The 22094-nt window shown below is 39.2% G+C and overlaps 1 pseudogene; it reads left to right on the top strand.

The window, feature by feature from the left end:
- The window catches only part of LOC135219027 (conserved oligomeric Golgi complex subunit 6-like), a 64844-nt pseudogene extending 44664 nt beyond the window's left edge, over window positions 1-20180 (top strand).
- The last annotated feature ends 1914 nt before the right edge of the window (window positions 20181-22094 follow it).

Below are 22094 nucleotides of genomic sequence, written 5' to 3'. Positions count from 1 at the left end.
TGTTGTTTGAGGATTTTTATTTAATGTGTAAGTTGTACTTAATATTTCATGAAATTGTGAATTTAAGTAATACAATGCATTGTTTTTTTTTTACTTTAGTTAGTTATCAGAATAAATCCTTTTGTGAGTATAAGATTACATATTAGTATTATGTATACTGTGTACAGTACATAATAATTTAACAAGACCTGGAGTGACATTTGTAGTCCCTTGCAGGGCTTATCTTTCATTCAAGAATTATGGCTTTTGTTCATGAAACTTACCTGTCAGATATATATATAGCTGTATTTTCTGAAGTCCGACAGAACTTAAAAAACTTCCGACACACGCAGTGGTCGTCCAGGTGGTTAGTACCCATTCCCGCCGCTGGGAGGCGGGTATCAGGAACCATTCCCATTTTCTATTCATAATTTTTCTGTCGCCGGTGCTGGAAACACCTGTTTCCAGTACCTCCGTCTTAGATTTTGGAACTTCATTGCCGCTAAGTATCCTAATTGTCTTTTAATTTATTTATGGGATTTGTGGCTAGGCATACGCTATCTTAAATTGATTTGAATTTGATTCATTTTTGCATAAGATATCTGAATCTAGTTAGGCTAGTTTCAGAGGGTGTTGTCTGCAAAGATAGGGTGTGGCTACCGAAAGCTTCGGTAGATCCGCACTTGGTATGCCCGAGGGGTATGAGTCTTGCTTCTTTGTTGAGATTTGTCATGTAAGGAGTGTGAGACTTTGTCTAATTCCGTAAGGAAGACGTATGATTCGTATGTACGCAATTAATCAGTAAACAAAAGTCAGGGTAGTGAACCTGCTAACCTTCCTGTAGACTTTTTTTTTTGCCTAACCCTGTAGTATGCCCTACGGGTTATGAATATGTCTGCGAGAGGTGATCGCTCTCCTTCATTGTTATGAAGAGTGCTACTTCTGTTATTGTTTCTCATAACTCTGTAATGTTGCCTTCGGGCCCTAAACAGTGTCTGTAGAGGTTATTGCCCTTTCTCTAATACTCTTTCGATTCGTATCTTAGAATCGAAAGTGCTTGCTTTAGAAAGCAATAGTGAAGTAGCTAAGTGCAGTGACAGTGCCCCTTGTGTAGTGGAGGGTGCGTCAGATCGGCCTTATTTCGCCTCTAGGCCGGGACCTCTGCTTGACTCCCAGGACCCGGGAGAGAGCATGTCGAAAGCCGAAGGAAGTTACGAGGAATCCCCACCGATCTGGGCGTGCCTTCGGCAGTTTTCTGATGAAAATCCCCAGACTGCCTAAGTGGTGCACGGGTTCCACGAATCCTGAAGGATTGCTTCTCGTCCTCCGAAGCGTCCTCCCCGCGCAGGGGTTGGAGCTTTCGGAAGGACTCGCGCCCTCTAAATAGAAGCTTTATAGAAGAGGACGCTTCACGTCCTCTCTCTCTCGTTATGCGTTCCAGTGAGAAGTAAGAAGGCGAACGTCGCCTGATCACGTGTACGTCTTTCCACCGAGAAATATGAAAAAGAAGTCTTAGTAGCAGGACGCCTTTGAGAGCGGACGTCCGAGCTTTGTTACTGTGAGAATAAGAAGGCATTCCCTCGCCCCTCGTATTCTCACACGATCAACCCCTCTCCTGAGACTGTTTCGTGCAGTCGGATTTACTCTACCGAGAGTGTATCTCGCTTGTTTTGACGCCTGTCAGGAGCATGACGCTTTTCTGCACGCTTCTTTTGACGCTCGGCTTGGACGGGACGTTCGGATGGACGCCAGGCGCCGTCGGGTGCACGCCAAGCGCGCACCAGTGGACGCCGAGCGCACGCCAGTGGATACCGAGCGCGCGCCGCGCGCGCCAGGACGCGATCCTGCTCGCTGCTGCCAGTGGACGCCGAGCGCGCACTGCCAGTGTGTCGCCACCTGGCTGAACGTTTCTGTTGAACTCTTCAAGCTCTTGTTTACGATTTGGGCCTCAAGAATTTTACCTCTACCTCGGTGATACCTTATACCTCACATGCAAAGAATGTGAAGTAAGCAGTGCTTCGGAGGAAGCTTAAAGTGAACAGACAACTTCGTCTTCGAAACCCAGCAAGACCTCGGGTTTCGTGAATTCAAGAGGTCTCTGTCAATATTATATTGCTTTTCGCAAAGGTGGATGGAGTTAAGGAAAGCTCAAGGGAAGATCTCGTTTTCTCTACCGCAGTCAAGACTTTGCGATAGGGCAGTTACGGGTTATGTAAAGGCTCGATGTCCTGCACGTCAGGACTCTCGGCAACGTTCAGTAGGATTCTTGCAAAGGCACTCATCAAAAGGACACTCTTCAGGAAAGCGCAAGACAGGACTTCCTTTGCCATACTGCCAATAAATTTTAAGCTTTAGCAGGCATTAGTTGTGATACGGGAGAGGAAGCTGGTTGGAGAGTTTCTTCCTCTTCCCAGGATAATTTTGCAAGCTTTTTTAGCCCATCTGAAAGGGTTTTTCAGATGATAGATTTTGTTAGTTTCTAGTCGGGACTACGCTGCCGAATTGAACATCATCGTTCTAACCTGCCGTAAGCCCAGTCTCTTAACAGGATTCTTGCCCTTCCTCGTTTGAGACGGGAATCGGAAAAATAAAATGCTCGACTTCCTGGTTATGTCAATTCTGACTTCTTTCCCCCATTGACAAGGATCTCTTTTGTCAAGTAAGTGTATCCCCTCATTGACAAAATATCTCTTTGTCCCGTAAATAAATGGTTACATCTCATTAACTTGATATTGCGTAAACGAATAAGCTCTTATTGACAAGATTCGAAGAGCTCTCATTCGTCATTCGCAGACTTGTACAAGAAATAGACTTGTAGACTACGTCAATGAACGCTTATGTCCAATAACATAAGAAGCTTGAGCTGACTGCTTCGATTCTCTTAAGTTTTGTTCATGAAACTTGCCTGTCAGATATGTATGTAACTGTATTTCCGAATTCAGCTATATATATGTCTGCCAGGTGAGTATGAACAAACTTTATTGTGATATAATTTCATATTTTGCCTTGCGTTATTTTATTTCTGGTTGGTTCAAGTCAGATACGCTTGCTGTAGTTACCTCTTCGGATGGCAACCGAGAGGTCTATTGTCTATTTTAAGGACATTTAATCGTTACTCCCTGCAGCCTTCCAGGAGTTTCCGATTTATCTTTTACCGTTGTATGGTATGGTTCTGACGCACCAAACGCATCTATATATTTAGCGTTTTCTGTTCCGCTTAAATATACCAGCTTGAGAGTCTTTCTGCTCAAAAAATAACGGACCTATTTCTTCGTAGAATAGGGTAGCTGGCAACCCAGACAAAGTTAGGAGACGACGTTCGTAAGCTGCTGGCTGCTGCTGTCACGCTGTCTGTCTGTCCTCCAGTCCAACCGAGCCAGTAACAGATCGTGCGCTGTCATGCGCGGTAGGTTACGTCTCTCTCTCCTGCGGGATTGACTGACTGACCGTATCTCTGTGCTGGCGGTTACGTCTCTCCTGCGGGATTGACTGACTAACTGTATCTCTGTCCTACAATCACGGACTTTAGCCTAAGATTGAGGGGATTTCTTACGTGAATGAATAAACGTTGCATTCGTTTTGCCTTACTATGTTTCAACAGAGTTATCTCTATCCTTTCGGTGCTCGTTACCGCACGGGGTATAGAACTACGAGTCTACCGCAACATTGCACTTTTATATGCTCTCCTGCTTAGGCAAAGCGCAGCCTTATTAGGGAAGCAAGCATACTCGGGGAGGGAATGGATGAGCTTGCTGGGGACCATTTCCTTCCTGAAGAAGTTTGTTTCCCAAATAGACTGCAATTCAGACCACAGTTTTTTATTTCCTAACCGGGAAACTGGGAAACGAAAATTATTCAAGATCTAGGAATGATTCTGAACATCTCTCAGTGCGTCTTAACCTGAGTGATAGAAAGAAGGTGCCGGACATCTGGATAGGGTTTCAGATGTCCTGGATCTTAATCTAAAGAAGTAAAAGCGATTCGGTAGTCCCTCCAGTACTCGAAACGAGTTTTTGGGAACCAGTGGTCCAGATTCAACTCTGATATTCCACAGCTCTCTCATATCTTAAGAAGTATCTCTCTCGGTCCCTGTTCGAGTTTACGAGAAAAAGCCTATTATAACAACAGGCGTAGAATGTAACGATCCTCTAGAGGTTCGTTACAGGATTGCAAAAGTCCGTACGAATCGTCTCGATCGACGGCAGCAACTATTGACTTCCGAGTGGAATCTTTCTTTAGAAGTAAGTTGAGAGTTGTGGAGACTTTAGGGACGCCCTTTCATTCTTCTCTTCGATATGTTGAGGACGAAGAGGCTTCTTCTTCTCTGCTCCCTTATTCTCGATCCAAGGGATCGGTACCATTAACGCCATCCTATGATATTGAACGGGGATGGATGTTTAGTCTCTTTTCCCCTTTTTCAATCGCTTAGGAAATATAATAAGAGGATTTATGACGTCACAGGGAGCGACAAATGGATGCTGATCGCCCCATGTTGGCCTTCAGGATCCTGGATTCCACAGAAGGTCACATACTTCCTATTTCACTTTCCAAGGACCTTTTTCCGAGAGAGTCAGTCTACTCTAACTTTCCGGACCTTTTCCACCGCAAAGGTATCTTTAACCTCTCCGCTCTGAGTCTGACTACGTTCAGACTATCGAGATGTTGACAGGAATAAGATTACCGTCTTCCATTTCCGTCTGAAGATGGGATAAGCTGGCAGTCACAACTATTAAAGAATACGCAAATATGTTGTTGACGGCCTTTGGGCTCAGAGATTTGCGTCTGTCAAACAACAAAGCCCTTCACGATCTTTGAGTTCTGTGAATCTCGAATCTCGCTCACCATCTACTTTTTTGTTTCACCTGTTTTCTCGAGTCAGACACTCGTGCGAGAATCAGGCGACATATAGTAGCCCTGAGTTTCTTGTTGACGAAGTCAGTTGTGTTTATACACCCCGATGATCGTGTAACATGAAAAGACCAGGTTGGACTGTCAGGCAGTTCTTTCCTTCGGACTGAATCGCCTTTTTGCTCCTCGCTCCTTTCTCCTGGCACCAGAAGCTCGAGTCAGGAGTTGCTCAGGAGTTGATTCACTGACGACGTTGGGTTGCGTTGATACACCCTCAAGGTTTGCTTAGATTGAATCGCCCAGGCAGTCCAGACACTCATCCTTCAGCGAAGAATAGTGCCTTATGGTCTTCCTTCAGCGAAGAATAGTGCCTTATGGTCTTCAGGTTACAGCCTTGCTGTCCTTGATTCGTCTGACTGGTCAACTGGTCGGTCACTTGACTTTAGTACAGACGGACTGACTGGGCATGTCCAGATCGAAGCTTTCAATATGGAACTTAGACGTAGTCTGAAGTTCTTGATGTCAAAGCATTCGAACCTCTCCTACCTGTTAACTTCTTGCATGTGATCAGGAAGGCCTTCTTCTAACCACCCTAGATACGACAAAGAGGGTTAGTGAGATTTTAAGCCATCGTCAGAAGTTTTGGCTTTAAAGAACACAAGGCGGTGTGCTCTCTAAGCCTTCCGTTGTGGCCTAAGAATGGAAACCCGTTTTTTCCTTGGGCCAGGAGCTTGGAAGCAAGGATGGCACAAGTTAGTGGGCAGGAGCCAGAGAGAGTCCTGTGCCCTGTCGGGTCTCTCAAGTTTTATCTACATAAAACTCAAGAAAGTCGAAGTCATTCGGGCAATCTGCAGTGTTCCGAAAAAGACCAGACTTGCCCATATCGAAGAACATCCTGGCTTTAGTGTTAAGGAGTTCTCTCAAATGCTCCTTCATTGTGTTTGCACAAAGATTTCAAATCTTTTGATCTGAATGCTCACGAGGTGAGGGCGCGGCCTCGGAAGCATTTCAACAGAGCATGGCACTCAGCAACATCCTGAGTACCATGTTTTAGCGAAGCAACTCTGTGTTCACTTCACACTCCCTGCGAGATGTGAAGATGGCATATGAGATCTGCTGCTCGCTAGGGCCATACGTGTCTGCAGGACACAATCTTGGGGGCAAGAAGTACCACTCATCCTATCCTGTAGAAAATGGTTAGGAAGAGCTCTTAATTTAGTTGTTGAGTCGCTGACAACGGCGACTTCTTACTCTTAAAGCCTTAGTTAAAGCACCTTAACTTTGGCTAGGGTTGGTCAGGTGGTGATATATATAATATATATATATATATATTTATATGATATATATTATATATAATATAATATATATATATTATATATATATACATATTTTATTTTTTACTTCTTAGCCCTCATGGTATGGTCAATATGGTCCAGTCAACGTCGTGGTCTCGCCCCTGTTGACAGATCATCTGGGAGTGCACCAGCTATATAGGTCTCTACCTTGCTGGCAACTCTAGTAGCACAAGCAGACTTACCGTGGCAGTAACCACGAAGCCAGCTATGCTAACAGGTGGAACCAAGATGTAAATCATCTGCATGCATTTGTTTCCCAAAATCCTTCTATTCTGTCCCTTCCCACCTCCAAAGGTGGGATTCAGCTATATATATATCTGACAGGTAAGTTTCATGAACAAAAAAATGATATTGTTATGATACAATAAAGTTTGTTCATACTTACCTGGCAGATATATAAATCAAGTACCCCCCCCACCTCCCCTCAGGGGACAGTGGAAATAAAAATTATGAATAGAAAATGGGAATGGTTCCTGATACCCGCCTCCCAGCAGCGGGAATGGGTACTAACCACCTGGCCGACCACTGCGTGTGTCGGAAGTTTTTTAAATTCTGTCGGACTTCAGTAAATACAGCTATATATATATCTGCCAGGTAAGTATGAACAAACTTTATTGTATCATAACAATATCATTTTTAGAATGTTTACCTCTTTGCTATTATTTATAGGCTGGTGTACAGTAGTAATTATTTTGTAATCTGGAGTACAATATAGAGTGTAGGCTAAAATGAAGATCGTGGAAAAGGTATTTCCCACTTGCTTGTCCTTTGAGAAAGTGCTGCTTACTAAGTGCTGTGCAAGTGACACCATAAATTGTGCAAAAGTTCTAAACAGCATCCTTTTGACCCCAGCTTTATTGTTTCTTCCTTGTACTTGTCATCACATCCATTGGATCTCTCCCATTTAGATGTGCAACTGCCTTAACAGTGCCCTGCTCAAGTTTTCTTTTTTCATAAAATCCTTTGTGCAAGTCCTATGGGAGTTGAAAAATGGGACAGTGGTCTTGTTCATCATCATCATAAATGCTTTTACATTAGATTCCTATTTATAATGTTGGACAGGAAGTGAATTTCAGTTTACTCTCCTCTTTCCTTTGCTCTTTATTACTGAACTTCCACCAGTTTCTAGGCCTTTATCTGTCCCCTTTTGCCTTGATTTCCTGGGCTATCTTACAGGTCTTTGTTCTCCTTTCATATTTAGTGCTTTTCTAAACAATGGTTTCTCATCCCATCTCATCACATTTTGTAACCCTCTCCATTTGTAAGATCCCGTTAATCTTGTTTAACTGCTATGCAATGTTATAATTTTACTCATTTAAACAGGTAACAGATGCTGGCCTTCTTGTAGCCACTCTTGATGAGTTACATCAGCTGAGCCATAAAATGTTCATTTCAGCATTACAAGCCCAGGTAAAGTTGTATTTTTGTCCCTTTTTCTTGAATTCATTAAGAGCTTTTATAAATTTGGGGAAAATCACTAACAGTTAGGACAAATTTTTAAAATTGTTAAGCAGAAGTTTACATTGCATAACAGAATTACACTGATTGTATAGCTAGAAAAATTAAGTACATATTTATGATTTTTTCGGAATATTAGTTACTGCGCAGACATAAGGAAAAAGTTTATTTCATAAATTCACCATAAATCATAATATTGTGCCAGAGACTTCCAATTTGTTGCAAAATAAAGGTAAATGATTGAATATTACTAGAATGTAATAGTTTTAGCTTACAATTGCGTTTTTTTACCATTTCGGTCGAGTCAAAGTTGACCGAAGGTTGAAATTTTGGCACTTATCGTTATTTATATGAAAATATTTCAAAACTGATAAAAGCTACAACCATAGGTTGTATTTTGATGTATTCTAAATGAAATTGCGCACATTTTCATATATAAAACTTTATGTAACGGCTAATTTATAATGGTGCAAACATTACAACAATCGGACGAAAAAATTTATGATTTTTTCGGAAGAGTTACCGCGCGAACGTAAGGAAAAAGTTTTTTTCATAAATTCACCATAAATCGAAATATTGTGCTATAGACTTCCAATTTGTTGCAAAATGAAGGTAAAAGATTGAATATTACTAGAATATAAGAGTTTTAGCTTACAATTGCGTTTTTCGACCATTTTGGTAGTCAAAGTTGACCGAAGGTTGAAATTTTGGCACTTATCGTTATTTATATGAAAATATTTCAAAACTGATAAAAGCTACAACCATGAGTTGATTTTTGTTGTATTCTACATGAAATTGCATACATTTTCATATATAATACTCCATGTAACGGCTAATATAAAGTGGTGCAAAAATTAGGTCAAAGTGACAAAATAATTTCTGAGATGTGTCGCTGATGCTTTTCAGTGCGAGAAGAAAGAAATTTGCGCTTGCGCGCCTTGGTAACAATTGTAAACAAAACAATGCCTTGATCCGTGAGCTCCCAGCATCCCCCAAGGCGCGTGATTCAAAAGTTTTTGCCTAGTAGGCCCATAACTATTTTTCCACGAATTTTTAAAAAAACTTTTTTTCGTTGACGTACCATACGTCGGTTCAGCACCCAACAGACAATTTTCGTCGACGTTTAATACGTCCAATCGGCGTTAAAGGGTTAATAAAAGTACAGATAATACAGATTCTTGTATTGTACTGAAAATGTTGGTTACTTTATATTTTAGATATATTTCCTTACATCATTCATGTTTTGTAGTAAACAATGAGTATGTTTATCAGTTATAGTTGGAGGGATAAGATCAATTTTAGTATCACATCTGGAAAGGAGGTAACCTACTAGGTTTAATGTCATTAGGAACCAGACTTCAGTTTTGGAGGTGAATGAAAATAAATCTTTCAGTGTAAAAGGTTTTACTTTTTAGTTTTTATGATGGCTCTATTTTTTTTCTTTATATTATACACCTCATGATTCTTTCTTTTATCCTCATGAAGGTGAGCCATGTTAGTGAACGAATTGAACCTCCTGGTGAAATGCTTGCTCCAACCTCTGGGGTTCAGCGTACACTTGGTCTCTTGACAGAGGTTGTTACTGCAGCTACAGTTGCTGAAGATGCTCAGCATGATTTTAAGCAGGTAGTATACTAGAATAGCCATTATGTAATGGTGTTTTGGCCCTAATTTTAATTTTAGAAATTATGTAGATAACTGGCATATTAGTTTTGAGGCTGTTTTATTACGTTATGTACTTCATCTTTGTCTAGTACTGAACCATGACTTCTTCTTGTACAATATTGGTGCTGGGTATATGTAAGGATTAAGATTGTTTGCTGTCTTTTAAACTCAGACAAGGGATTTAGATTTAAAATTTAAATATTATTGTTGGTGTCACTGAAAGGAACTTTATCCTCATGCTTTCAGATTGTGAGCTGTGTTGTTGATCCGCTAGTAAATGCCGTCAACGAAAGTGCATCAGGCCTTGGTACAGTGGAGTCTGCTGTGTACCTTCTTAACTGTTTCCACCAACTACATTCCACTTTGTCTCTACTCCATACCACAGGAGAGAAATTAGAGATGATCCAGGTAATATTCTAATTAAATTCAGAAAAAAATATTTGCATTTTTCAATTTTAAAATTAACCTGAGGTGGGATATTAGGTTTGTTTCATGACAAACCCACCAATTATAAAACCTTAATTCAAATGTTGAATTCCCCCAGCCACATAACCTCTGAAGCCTTGAAGATTGAAGAGGGTGGCAAAAAGTGACTGTTGTGGCATGCACATCTTGTAACCATTAGTAGCAGTAATGGCTGTTGTCATTCTTTCGCAAGTGTTGTTGGCTTACATTAGCTGGAGAATTCTCACCAGCTTCACCCAACCAAGATTGAAAAAATTAATTTGATTTTATTCAACTTTCTCTTCTTTTCTCCATCCTAGTTTGCTTTCACAGTACAGGCGGTCCCCGGGTTACGACGGGTCCGGCTTACGACGTTCCGAGGTTACGACACTTTTTCTTAAATATTAATTGAAAAATCCGCCCTGGGTTACGACGCTTGTTCCGAGGTTACGACGCTGACGCTTCCGACGCTCCGAGTTTACAACGCTTTTAAAAAACACAAACTATGATAAGAATCCTTTATAGTTTAGCACAGTTTCTCTCTCTCTCTCTCTCTCTCTCTCTCTCTCTCTCTCTCTGTATTTTCTGATGAAAATAATCACTAATTAGTGTATTTTGATGTTTATTTTCATGACTAAATACATTTCATAAAATATAAAATTAATCAGACTGCAATCATGAAGCCAACAAATACATATGTATTTTTTAGAATTCTTCTTCTGTTTTAATATTACATTACAATGTTTCATTATAGCTGTCAGTAACTCGGTATCTCCATAAAAATAATAATTCTCTCTCTCTCATCTCCTCTCTCTCTCATCTCTCCTCTCTCTCTCTCTCGCTCTCTCTCTCTCTCTACTACAAAGATGTATGTTTTTTTGTATGATAAAGAAATGATTTACTATTTTCAAATATTATATAATTAGTACAGCAAAAATAATATCAATTCAATAAAGAAAATACCATAGTGAATTAGTAAGATTTTAGCTTATATTTAAAAAATTATGGAAGAATGAAGGAAATCCCAGTCTTCTCTGTAACCTTTTCCTCAGATGCAGGTACTAAAACTGTCAGATATATCAAGTTCTGTGACAGCCCGAGGGGGAAGAGTTGGGGGAAGAGCTGCAGTGTTGCAATGACGTGGTCCTGAAATTTTTCCCCCCCCTCTCTCTCTCTCTCTCTCTCTCTCTCTCTCTCTCTCTCTCTCTCTCTCTCTCTCTCTCTCTCTCTCTCTCTCTCTCTCTCATTTACTGAGACTCGAGATTTTTTATGTACTTGTACTATTTGTTTTTAATACTTTCAAATAATAATAATAATAATATAACTGTAATTACAAAATTCATATGTGATAGTATTTTAAAGAAATACAATACGTACTAATCTATCCATGTCACTTTTAATTAAGGTTAACTCTCTCTCTCTCTCTCTCATCTCTTCTCTCTCCCCTTCTCTCTCATCTCCTCTCGTCTCTCTCTCTCTCTCTCTCTCTCTCTCTCTCTCTCTCTCTCTCTCTCTCACACAAGATAATAATGTGTCATTGTGGTAACTCAATCCCTCTCTTTCGCTGGAAGCGTTATAAGTATTTTTTGAGAGAACAGAGAGAGATAAACACTCTCTCTCTCTCTCTCTCTTTTACCGAGATGAAAGAATTTTTATGGTACTAGTATGTAAAATGTTTATTGATAATTTCAGTTATTTAATAATAATAATAATAATAATAATAAAACTTTAATTACAAAATTCATAATGGTCGTATTTTAAAGAGATGAAAATGACCTTTCCATTTCACTTGTAAGGATAATTCCTCTTTCTTACTGAGATGAGAGAATTTTTATGGTAGATGCATGTGTTTATTATATTTTCAAATAATAATAATATAATAATAATGATAATAATAATAATAATAGAAGTAGTAATAATACGATAAAAAACTAATTTCAAAAGAAAATTCTTCCCTTTGTCTTTTTCTGTATCAATTTCCCTAACTCAACTCGAATGACACTCGGAGCTTAATGCCATACAATGGGCAACGAATTTAATGGTTTTATGTAATCTCTCTCTCTCTCTCTCTTACTGAGATGAGATCATTTTCATGGACATGTATGTAATAAGTTTATCATTAATATTTTCCAATAATAATACTTATTAACTGTAAGTACAAAATTCATATCTGAGTATTTTAAATACAATAATCATTCCATTTCTCTCTTTTAAATACTGTGAGGACAACTCTCTCTCTCTCTCTCTCTCTCTCTCTCTCTCTCCTCTCTCTCTCTCTCTCTCTCTCTCTCTCTCTCTCTCTCTCTCTCTCTCAAGATACTTGTCATACATTTGGTGTTTCTATTTCTTCCTTTTACTCTCTCTCGCTCTCAGCAAAAGAAATTGAATTGATAGACGACAAACATAATTGCACAGTCCTCTCTTTCTCTCTTCTCTGGAGAAATATATGTGTTTATGGGAGGGGGAAAAAGTTGCCATACAGACTCATTTCAATCTATTGAAACCGTAAGGAGTTATTTTTTTTTTTCTCTCTCTCTCTCCTCTCTCTCTCTCTCTCTTGTATTTTAATGAAAATATACAGTAATTTGTGAATACACAGTGTTGCACATGAAAAAAGTAAATTAGTGATAATTTTAGAGATAAGCCCTAAGAAAAATTGCAAATTAGTAGTGAAATTTTCCCTGTGGACATGTTTTCAAGAACGTCGTTCCGGCTTACGACGATTTTCGGGTTACGACGCGTCTTAAGAACGGAACCCCCGTCGTAACCCGGGGACCGCCTGTACTTGTCTCCTAATTTGAGATTCAGAATTTCCCTAGGAGTAGAATTGCCTCTTCCATGGATTTCCCTTAAGGTCAGAATTTGTAATTATGTGTATTATGAGTTTGAAAGTTATGCTTATACTGTACTTCTGAACATCAAAAAGGTTACGCAATAGAACATACTATTCAATTTATATTGGTGGTTGCTAATCTGTCAGGCATAAGATATGCTGACATCTTAGAGGACAGATCACTTCTCTTTAACAAGTAATGCTTGTTTTCATTGCAGAACTGTTTGTAATAAATTCAGCACTTAAAATTATGAAAAATATACCACCACAGAATTTTTTTTTTTCTGAAACAGAACAGCTCTAAAAAATATTCCCAAACTGGACTTGATTCCTAAGCTTTCTTATGTACATGAAATTAAGTTATTTGGGATGAACCTTACCTACTGTTAAAGTTAGCTATATTTTGGTAGCGCTAATATTGAGACTTCCTTTGTAGCCCCCCCCTTCTGCACCCCATTCCATTCAGCAAAAGCATATCGAGAAGTTAGAACATGACACTAACTTATTTTAAGTTCTAATACAAGTTGAACTGAGTTTGTATCAGGGAACATTCCAAATCCCTCCATAGTATGCGCTCTTTTTCGCGTTCCCCTGTTAGAAGTGGGTGTTGGTGCCCTAGTCAGTACGTAGCCCAAGCCTTCGAATTCCCTTCGATATTGGGACTTTGTGAAAGAGTCAGCTACCAGGGAACCAGGTCAGTTCTCAGGGTGATGGGGTTCTGTGCTCTCCAATACCTGCTTCCCCCTTTTCACAATCTGAATTCCTTTTAACACATACACCTAAGGACCATTTTGGACATACACCTAAGGACCATTTTGGGAAACGTCAATCTTCGCTCTGTATGTGCATTCTGCTATCATCGGCACCTAGTTTGAGGTGTTAGCGTACATAGGATTAATAATATATAAGTATAGACAGTTTTTTTGAGATGCTAATACATAATGTGTCTGTAGGGAGTTTTACATATTCCGTTGTTATGTCTCAGTCAACGGTTTAACCAATCTCTCATGTTTTGGTTATTCTAAATTCATGTCTGCTAGCCTATTCCTTTTTCCTTGTCAAAATCCACTTGTTCGTTCTTTGCATGCTTTTTCTTCTGCTATTGGCAAATCTCGTACTACTGCCTCAATTACCGTTTCTCTTTCAAATTTATAATGTTTATATTATCTAAAGTCCTTTTTAGGAGCAAGAATGTTTTCTACTGAATCACTGGTTCAAGTTGGCCAACTCTGTCAACAGTATTCCAAAGGCCAAGGACCTGTTGCTTCACCTGATCCAGTTTCCATGTAATATGATTTTTAATTCTCTAAATCCTCATTCTTATCTAGTGATGTGGGGAAGATACTTAATTGTGCAGGCTTTTTTATCAAAGATGCATACTGGGCACTTGGTTCTTGGAGAATTTTAGGCCTGAAGAAGCTTTGCATATGGTAAAGGCTTTCTTTATTAGGAAACATGGCCTCACTGGGGATTTGATCAGATAATCAGGCTCAATTAATGTACAGTCTCAGCGTAGGAAATTACTACTTACAACTAATGTTCATTAAATTTGTGAGTAATCTGGAACCATCTTTGTCGCCAGGTTCTGTAGGAGAGACTCTGTAACCAAGAGTTTTCCATTTTGTTCTTAAGCCTGCTTGTCCAAGTTTTGGTTTTTCCTTTGTTGTGCAACACAAAATAAAGTTTTAACTAATGCCATTACACTTTCATACAACATAGAATGGTCAGCACTACACCTAGTAAAACTTTCTAGATGTCAGAGCAATGGAAAGACCATTAGATATGCCTAGCAGGTTTATCCATGGTCAGAAACAAAGTCTTTCTGGGAAGTTTGCTGCTTTAAGGGCAGTGAATAACATAATATTGGTTTGATCATTCATTCTATGGAAGGACAGTGTTTTGGCAATAGGGGATTCAGAAAGAACAAACTACCTACAGATGGCCTTTACTTCCATAAGTTTAGCAGTCGCTGTAGGATTTGAGGAGCACTTGTGTAGACTTAGTAGCATGTAGATGAACAGGAACACCCAGACAATTACTGCTCCTTTGATGGCCCTCAGACTTAGGCAGTGGATGAGTTTCCGTAATGTGGCCTGATTCAGACTCATAGGCTTCCCCCTTGTATCTCTTAGTACTACTGAGAGATTTCAGGTTCAAGAATTGCTTAGTGACTCCTGTAGAGCCCTTGTAGCATCAGAGCAAATGATTTTCAGAATTTCTAGCGCTCACGGTAGATGTCTCTCTTATTCCTCATTTAAGAGGAAATCAACTCAACTACACAATTCCATGCACTTCATGCACTTCCACTAACTTATGCATCTCTTAACCACATGTAGATGCTAGAATGTCTCCTCCCAATCAGAGGATTTTCAAGGTATCATAAGATCTATCCTTAATCAAGTGGAAAACAATTGTGGCCTTGTGTCAGAAGCAGCAGTCTGTATATTGCTGAAGGTGCCATTCTAGACGAATTTCCAGCTTTTGGAACCTTGTAGACATCAGTGTTTTTCTGCTTTCTCGGAGATAGTAAGACTTTTTCGCTGTCTAATTTCAAAGTTATCATTTTGTAATTTCATTGTTATTGCAACACATGTTTTTAGATCTCGCTGAGGATCAGCACTGTAAGATGTTGACATTGAAGCCCCTTCATCTCTATATCAGTTTCTGTCTGGAGTGTAGATGCAGGTCTAAACTTTATCTGAATTATTTACTATGAAACCTTTTATTTAGCACTGTTGGCAGTTAATGAGTAAATTTATTTGAAGTACCCTTCTTTAAGCTGTGGTAAAGGTAATGCTATTTTATCTTTCTGCCTTAGAGCTGAGGGTGATGTTAAGGCTACGCTTTACAGAGAACTGTAAGAATTCCAATGTAACTTTCTTAGTGGGGAAGAAGAGGAAACGCTTCTCTGTCCTGTTGAGCCACTTATTCAGGTTGGTTAAGCCTGGAAGAGGTATTTATCCTTTTAGAAACCTAGAACACCTTTGTCTAAGGTTAATCCTGGAAGAGCCCAAGTTACTTTTTGTTTTGTGTTTTTAGAAAACCTAGAATGTATTTGTCAAAGGTTAAGCTTGGAAGAGGCAAGTTAACTTTTTCTTTTCTGTTTTTAGAAACCTAGAACGCCTTTGTCAAAGAACACAAGGTCCTCTGTGACATATTTGATTAGGCTAGTACATGAGAACTAGCTCCATTTCTTTTACCGTTATTGAAGGTAAACACTCATATTGTGAGCAGCAGCTGTACTCTGTTGCTTCAGGATAGGATTGGTGTGGCGCATTAGAAATGCATTTTGGTTTTTACACACTCACTACCTTAAGTATCTTGAATCGTGTTTGAAAACAGTAAAACCCTTGATCTGCTACTGATAGTGGATAATCCTTTCCTGAACCAAAGAAAGAGCAATCCTTTAGGCTCTTTTGTTTAAATCCCGGGTTTAATATTTTGGGGAGCATAAAGGTACAAATTTTGTATAGGAGTGTGGTATTTATTTTGAGTGATTTTATAGGGCTTTTGGACCCAAGCACAGGGTTCCCTTCATGCCACTTCTGTTTCAGTCTGGCTGAATCGAAGTGGTTTTCTCCACAAGACTGCTCTTTGCTGCACACATATGAGAGCCTTGTTCCCTGAATGGAATCCAACTTCTGGTGGTGGTAAAATCCAGATAGGATTCCAGATCAGGTAAGAATGTTTTGGGTTTCATGAAAGAAACCTTTAGCTTGATTGGCTGAGTTGATTTTTGTCTAGCTGCACCACCCAATGGGAAAGTGGAAGACTTTGACTAGTTATTTAGAGAAACATGAAAAGAAGAACAGCTGCTAGAGCCAAAAAGAAAGGGTTTAGTCAGGATTCACGTTTTATTCCCACTCCTTCTACACCTGTGACTGCTTTCTAACTGATCAACAGTTGTCCTGCTTTTCCTACTACATACTCCTTTACCTAGCTCCCAGTCTTCCGATCCCAATACCATCGCCAGTGTAGAAGCTAGGATGGATCATAAATTTAATTTGCTTGTGAATTCTGTTGCCCAAATTTGGAATTCTGTTAAGTGCTTAATGGATAAGATTAGTTCAAAAGAACAAGGTACAAGTGTTTTAGAGGAGGTGGCTATCCGTCCCACCAAGGCTCCCGGACGAAGGTCCCTGTCAAACCCCTAAACCTGGGAGGAGACAAACTGGAGATCCTAAGGAGCTCAGTGGGATTTGCCCTAGGGTAGTTGCCCCCACAACCAAGCCTATAATGCAAGGATCCCAGGACTTGTAGGAAAGCCAGTGGAAGTGTGTCCAACTTGATGTTCACGCTCTTTCGTCCAATGAGTTAGATTCGAGTGCGAGTGGTAGACAAAGCTGTAGGTATAAGAACGTTTCTAGACCACTGAAAAGGTCAATTCCAGTATCGAATCACTCTTCTTTGCTTCCTTGTAAGCGATGTAAGGATCAGGATCGTAGTTCTGAACCTTCTTGTAGCTTTTGAGACATTCCCAAAGGCTCACATACCGTTTCAGTGTCAGATCGCCAGTATATGCGACGCCCACACAGGCTTCCAGTCCTCTTGTGTCAGGATTGAAAGGTGTCAAGTATTCGGTGGGATCTGACAGATCCAAAAGTGCTGTGGGATCACGGGTATCCACGTTAGTGGTGGAATCTGAGAGATTCTCAGTTTCAGTATGATCCGAGGGATCCATGGTGTCAGTGGATACTAAGGGATGAAAATATCCAGTGGGATTTTACGGATCCAAATGCTCAGTGGGATCTAAGGGATCCAAGTGTGTAGTGGAACCCATGCGATCTGGTGGATCCAAGTGTCTGGGAGGATCAAAGAGTGTAGTGCTTGAGTGTTCACCTGTGCTCGTATACTGTCATTCTTAGGATTGGTGCCAACGTCTAGTAGTGTTGACCGCTCATTCTAGACTTCACTCCTATCCACCTGATGTTCAGGATCCTTCCCTGGATCTAATGCGACATCGCCTGGATAGTATCCTGGATTTACTGCAGAATCCGTCAACGACTCGGGATTCTTCGGTATTGCATACGTCTCTGATTTCAGCCAAAGAGGAGGAACCCAATCTTCATCAGTCAACCTCTGCTTATCAGACTTTATGATGAGACAGCCTGTTGAAGATTTCAGGTTGCCTAGTATGGTTCTGTCCTCCTCATTGAGGAAAGCCCTGTCTGGTATTGAGACTTAGCTCTCAGAGAAGAGGGATGCAGGAAAGGCAATTTTTTGTGCTCCTCCTTCTCACTTGTCGAAAAGGAGATACCTTTCCTATGTTACTGGGGAAGCTCCTTCTTTGGGAGTTTCTGCCTCCTCCCAGGGGGACTTCTCCAGTTTGATTTGGCAAGGAGGTCAGCCTTCTCCTCCACCAAGATATTCACTGCTTCGGAACTGGATCACCTACTACGTGACACGTTAAAAGTTTTCTAAATCTTCAGTTTTCTTGACTGGACCATAGGCACACTTGCCAAGAAGATTGAGGATTGAGCCTCCCTTCAACATACTTTTCGTCAGACTGGTTAGGAGTTTTGTCGTGTGCTGATAAGGCGGTCAGAGATGGCTCGCAAGAATTAGTGGCATCTGTAACTGTCAGGATCCTTAAGAAGAGGGAACAATAGTGTCCATTCACCAAAAAAAGGGGTTACACATTCACAGCAATGGAGATTAATTTGCAGTAGCCAATATACTATTGCAAATTCATCTCTATTACTGACTGTTTTTGAGTAGTTTATGGCCATGATTCCTACCTCCTGTCACTGTGGGATTCATCTATGTAGTTAGTTACTTATAAAAAAAAATTATTTATATAATAAAATTAGATTTTGTATATACTTACCAAGTAACTACATGATTGGAGCTCGCCCTCCTCCCCGCTCATGGACATAGGGCAAAAACAAATGACTACTTTAGCTGTGTTGTACTTATGCTTCCCTGAAAGTTACCTACTCAAAAACAAAAGAATCACTAACCCATGCTTCCATGAAAGTGGGCGGGGCCAGTTACCTACTCAAAAACAAAGGAATCGCTAACGCAAATTTCAAATTTAAGCTGCCACGAAAGTAGAAACTTATAGCTATGTAGTTACCTGTAAGTATATACAAAATCTAATTTTATAAAAGTCATTTAAGCCCTACCAACTGAGGGAAATTTTGTTACTTTCATTAATGGTTATGGAGTATCTGTAGGATATTTATGCAAATAACAAAAAAATCATTTTTTATAATCAACAGGGTCAGATAGATGCCCAGCTTGACACGCTAGCCCAAGAGCAGATCAATGGGGTGTGCCACAGTGTTGGAGTAGCTGGCATGTACCCTTTCATCACTCATCCACCACCCACCCCTCTTTCACAGAATCCAGCTTGCCAGCCCCTGGTTGTACAGTCATTCATGGTATGTAAACATGTTGTCAAATGAAGGTTTGTACTCTAAACTGTAGTATCACTATAATTTCTTTTAAATATAGGAACTGTAGCCATCATTTAAGGTAAAGTTGGATAATTTCTCTTTGGTGCCATAAGCTGAGGTGTATTATATGTTATGCGGGTTTTTTGTGCTCTTGAAGTCAGACCAAATTGACCCCTTTATAAGAAGAAAAAGTTTTCTGTAATGTAAAAGACTCATTATCAACATCCAGGGAATTTCATTTCATGACCATTCCAAAATCACTTCATTAGTATATACTCGTTCCTTTGTGGTACTGTAATCTTTAACTTTTCCTCCCTGTTCATTCATTTTTTATAGCTTACTATTGTAAGCAACAATACTAGAAGGTGCATTCATGTGTTAATTTTCCTTAAATTTTACATACCTTACTTAGAGAGATAAATTACGCCATTTACCGCTTTAAGTGCTTTTAGAAACATGAAAGTATAACATAAATGCTAGAAACATGATACATACTGTAAAGATGAAAATTTAAAATAATGAGCTCTGACAGCAGTTATGTTAACCAGATAGCCTCCTAGAACTCATTTTAGTACTATTTCAGTATTGACAGTTGATAATGAAATCCACATGTCATTTTGTGATTTTGCTTTCAGACAAAATTAGATGGTTTCTTAGCAGCTCCAGATCACCTGATGCTTCCACACACCAGGTTGCTCCTAAGTTCCAACTTCCGCCGTACACTGCAGCAGCGCACTGCAGAAGCCGTCTCTACTGTGTATGCCAAACTCTACGAATTAGTTCATGACCCTAAAAATGGCTATTCAGATCCAGCTACTCTTTTGCCACGTGATCCAGAGACTGTCAAAAACCTTCTAGCATAAAGTATTGTATATTTGGTTTTAGATTTTTAATGAGGATGATCAGTTCACTCTTTATTTATTTCACACTCCCATTATTACTGTGTGTGTGTATATGTGGATATATTGATACTTTCTATTATTTCTCTTATCGGTTGCTAAATATTTCTCAACAGAAACTCAACCTGACTTTCATCTTTCATTTGTTACTCTTGTGTGAAAAACTTTGTTATTTCTTTGAAATTTTAAATATACTATTAGTATTGTAGAGTTGTTATGGCTATATAAGACTAAGGAGAAATTACAGTATGTATACCATGTTTTCTTATGGATTTCATAAAAATAAATTATACAAATAGTATTTTAATTTTTTATATGTTAGCATTCATTTCCATGCACAGGTGATCTTGAAGAGGTTTTATTTTTTTATCTGCTGGAAGTAAGAAGATTACTACATTGGATTGCCTGCATTCCTTAGGAAGGAAGGAAGTTCACAGTGTAATTACTTAGAGGGTTTTGTTCTCAAATCAACCAACTAACTGTTACTCCATGATTATACTAAATAACTTTAGTGGATTCTATGTTCTCTGTGACTTTGTGCCTTACTAGTTTATTTGTAGAAAATACGTAGTTCAATTAACTTTTTCCGTCAGAACAGCTATTTACAGGTATAGAAGAAATTGCATGCAGCAGAAGCCTGTGAAATACTATAAGCTTTGAATGATAGACCATCCAGAGGGCTGAATATTCATTGTAAAGAGATAAATGATCAGTACTAGTCATCCAAACAACAGAATGCTGTCATTAAGAAATGTAGAAAAATAAAACCACCAAGTTACATTGCCAGACTTGTATAGTTCTTACTCAAAGGTTTTGTTCTTAAATGAAAATTAAAAGTGGAACGAGGTCAGGTTAACAAAATTAGACAACCAGATTAGAAGGGATCAAATGGAATTTAGGAAACGTTTAAGGCAGAAGGCACTGCAGCTGGGACTGGAGCAGTGCTTCAGGGCTCACTGTGATCTATCCTTGATTGATAACTAAACTCTTTAATTAAACCCTTCAGTTTAATCATTGCTCACCATCACCTCAAGGCTAAACGATCATTGCTTTTAAGAAGTCTGAACTGTCAACACCAACCCCAGTAAGGATGTTATTAGAAAGTATTGATATCTGAGCAAGACCAAGTCATTTTTGTAGACTGTATTAGGGCTTACCCAAAGGATCTGTTCCTAAATGGAAATACTATAATTAGTAATAGACTAAAGAGAATATACATAAAGCAAAAGACAGAAAGCAATGCAACTGGGGAACAAAGGGCACTGCAACTGCAGAAAACTTTAGCACCTTTTGTAGTATAATATAGAGTATTTATTGTAAGTGGCAACCCTTTACAGGAACTCCAACCATAAGACTAACTAGTATATTCCATTCAGAAAATAGAAATACTGAGCTCTGCATAATAGCCAGAAGTTGTTCCAGAATTTCACAGTTAAGGATGATGCTCCATAAAAAAAAAGAAGTCACCAATCTGTTATTTAACAGATTTCTCCAGGTAATAGACAACGACTGTTATCAGAGAAATTTGAACATGGTGTGAATGGTAGGCTACCTAATATGACCGAATCAGTTGGGCAGGAGTAAGTATCTTTAGAGATCTTTAGAGTGTAGTGTATACAAAATGTACTTTGCAATCACTTTTGTGTCCAGTATCGCTTGTGATTACCATTATGATTTGTTCTTTGACGACAGTCATTTGAATATGTTCATAAATCTTTTCATAGTACAGGACAACTGTAATTTAATTGGGTACTATTGCAAAATGTCGTGTATTTTTTTTTTTATTCCAACATGAACTTTACATGTTAATTCTCAAAATTATGTACCTACTTACTGCTTTAGAATGATTTATTATTTTGATGTGCCAACAGAAACGAATTTTAGGTAAGGCCTGAAAACTATGGTAACATATCTATCAAGAGGTACCCCCAAACCTCAGAGTTCATTACGTATTAAGAAAATCTACTGTAGAGGGAAGTTCCCCTTTAAAAAAAATCATGGAAGATAGCCAAGCAGGATATCTTGTAAAAGCGGTTCAAATCAAACTACTGAAAAGAAACAACCAGTTTGAGAAATTTGGTTTAAAAAAGGAAGATCCCACAATGCTGCCCCTCTTAAGTTGAGACTGCCTTGACGGAGTTACGCATTTCCAACCTATGGTTGAAACTGCGTAGCGGGCAAGAGGGCTTTCGAACTGGGAGAATTATCTCCTAGT

Source organism: Macrobrachium nipponense, chromosome 1 (assembly GCF_015104395.2).
Source record: "Macrobrachium nipponense isolate FS-2020 chromosome 1, ASM1510439v2, whole genome shotgun sequence".
Taxonomy (NCBI): domain Eukaryota; kingdom Metazoa; phylum Arthropoda; class Malacostraca; order Decapoda; family Palaemonidae; genus Macrobrachium; species Macrobrachium nipponense.
This window is presented reverse-complemented; position numbering and strand designations above follow the sequence as displayed.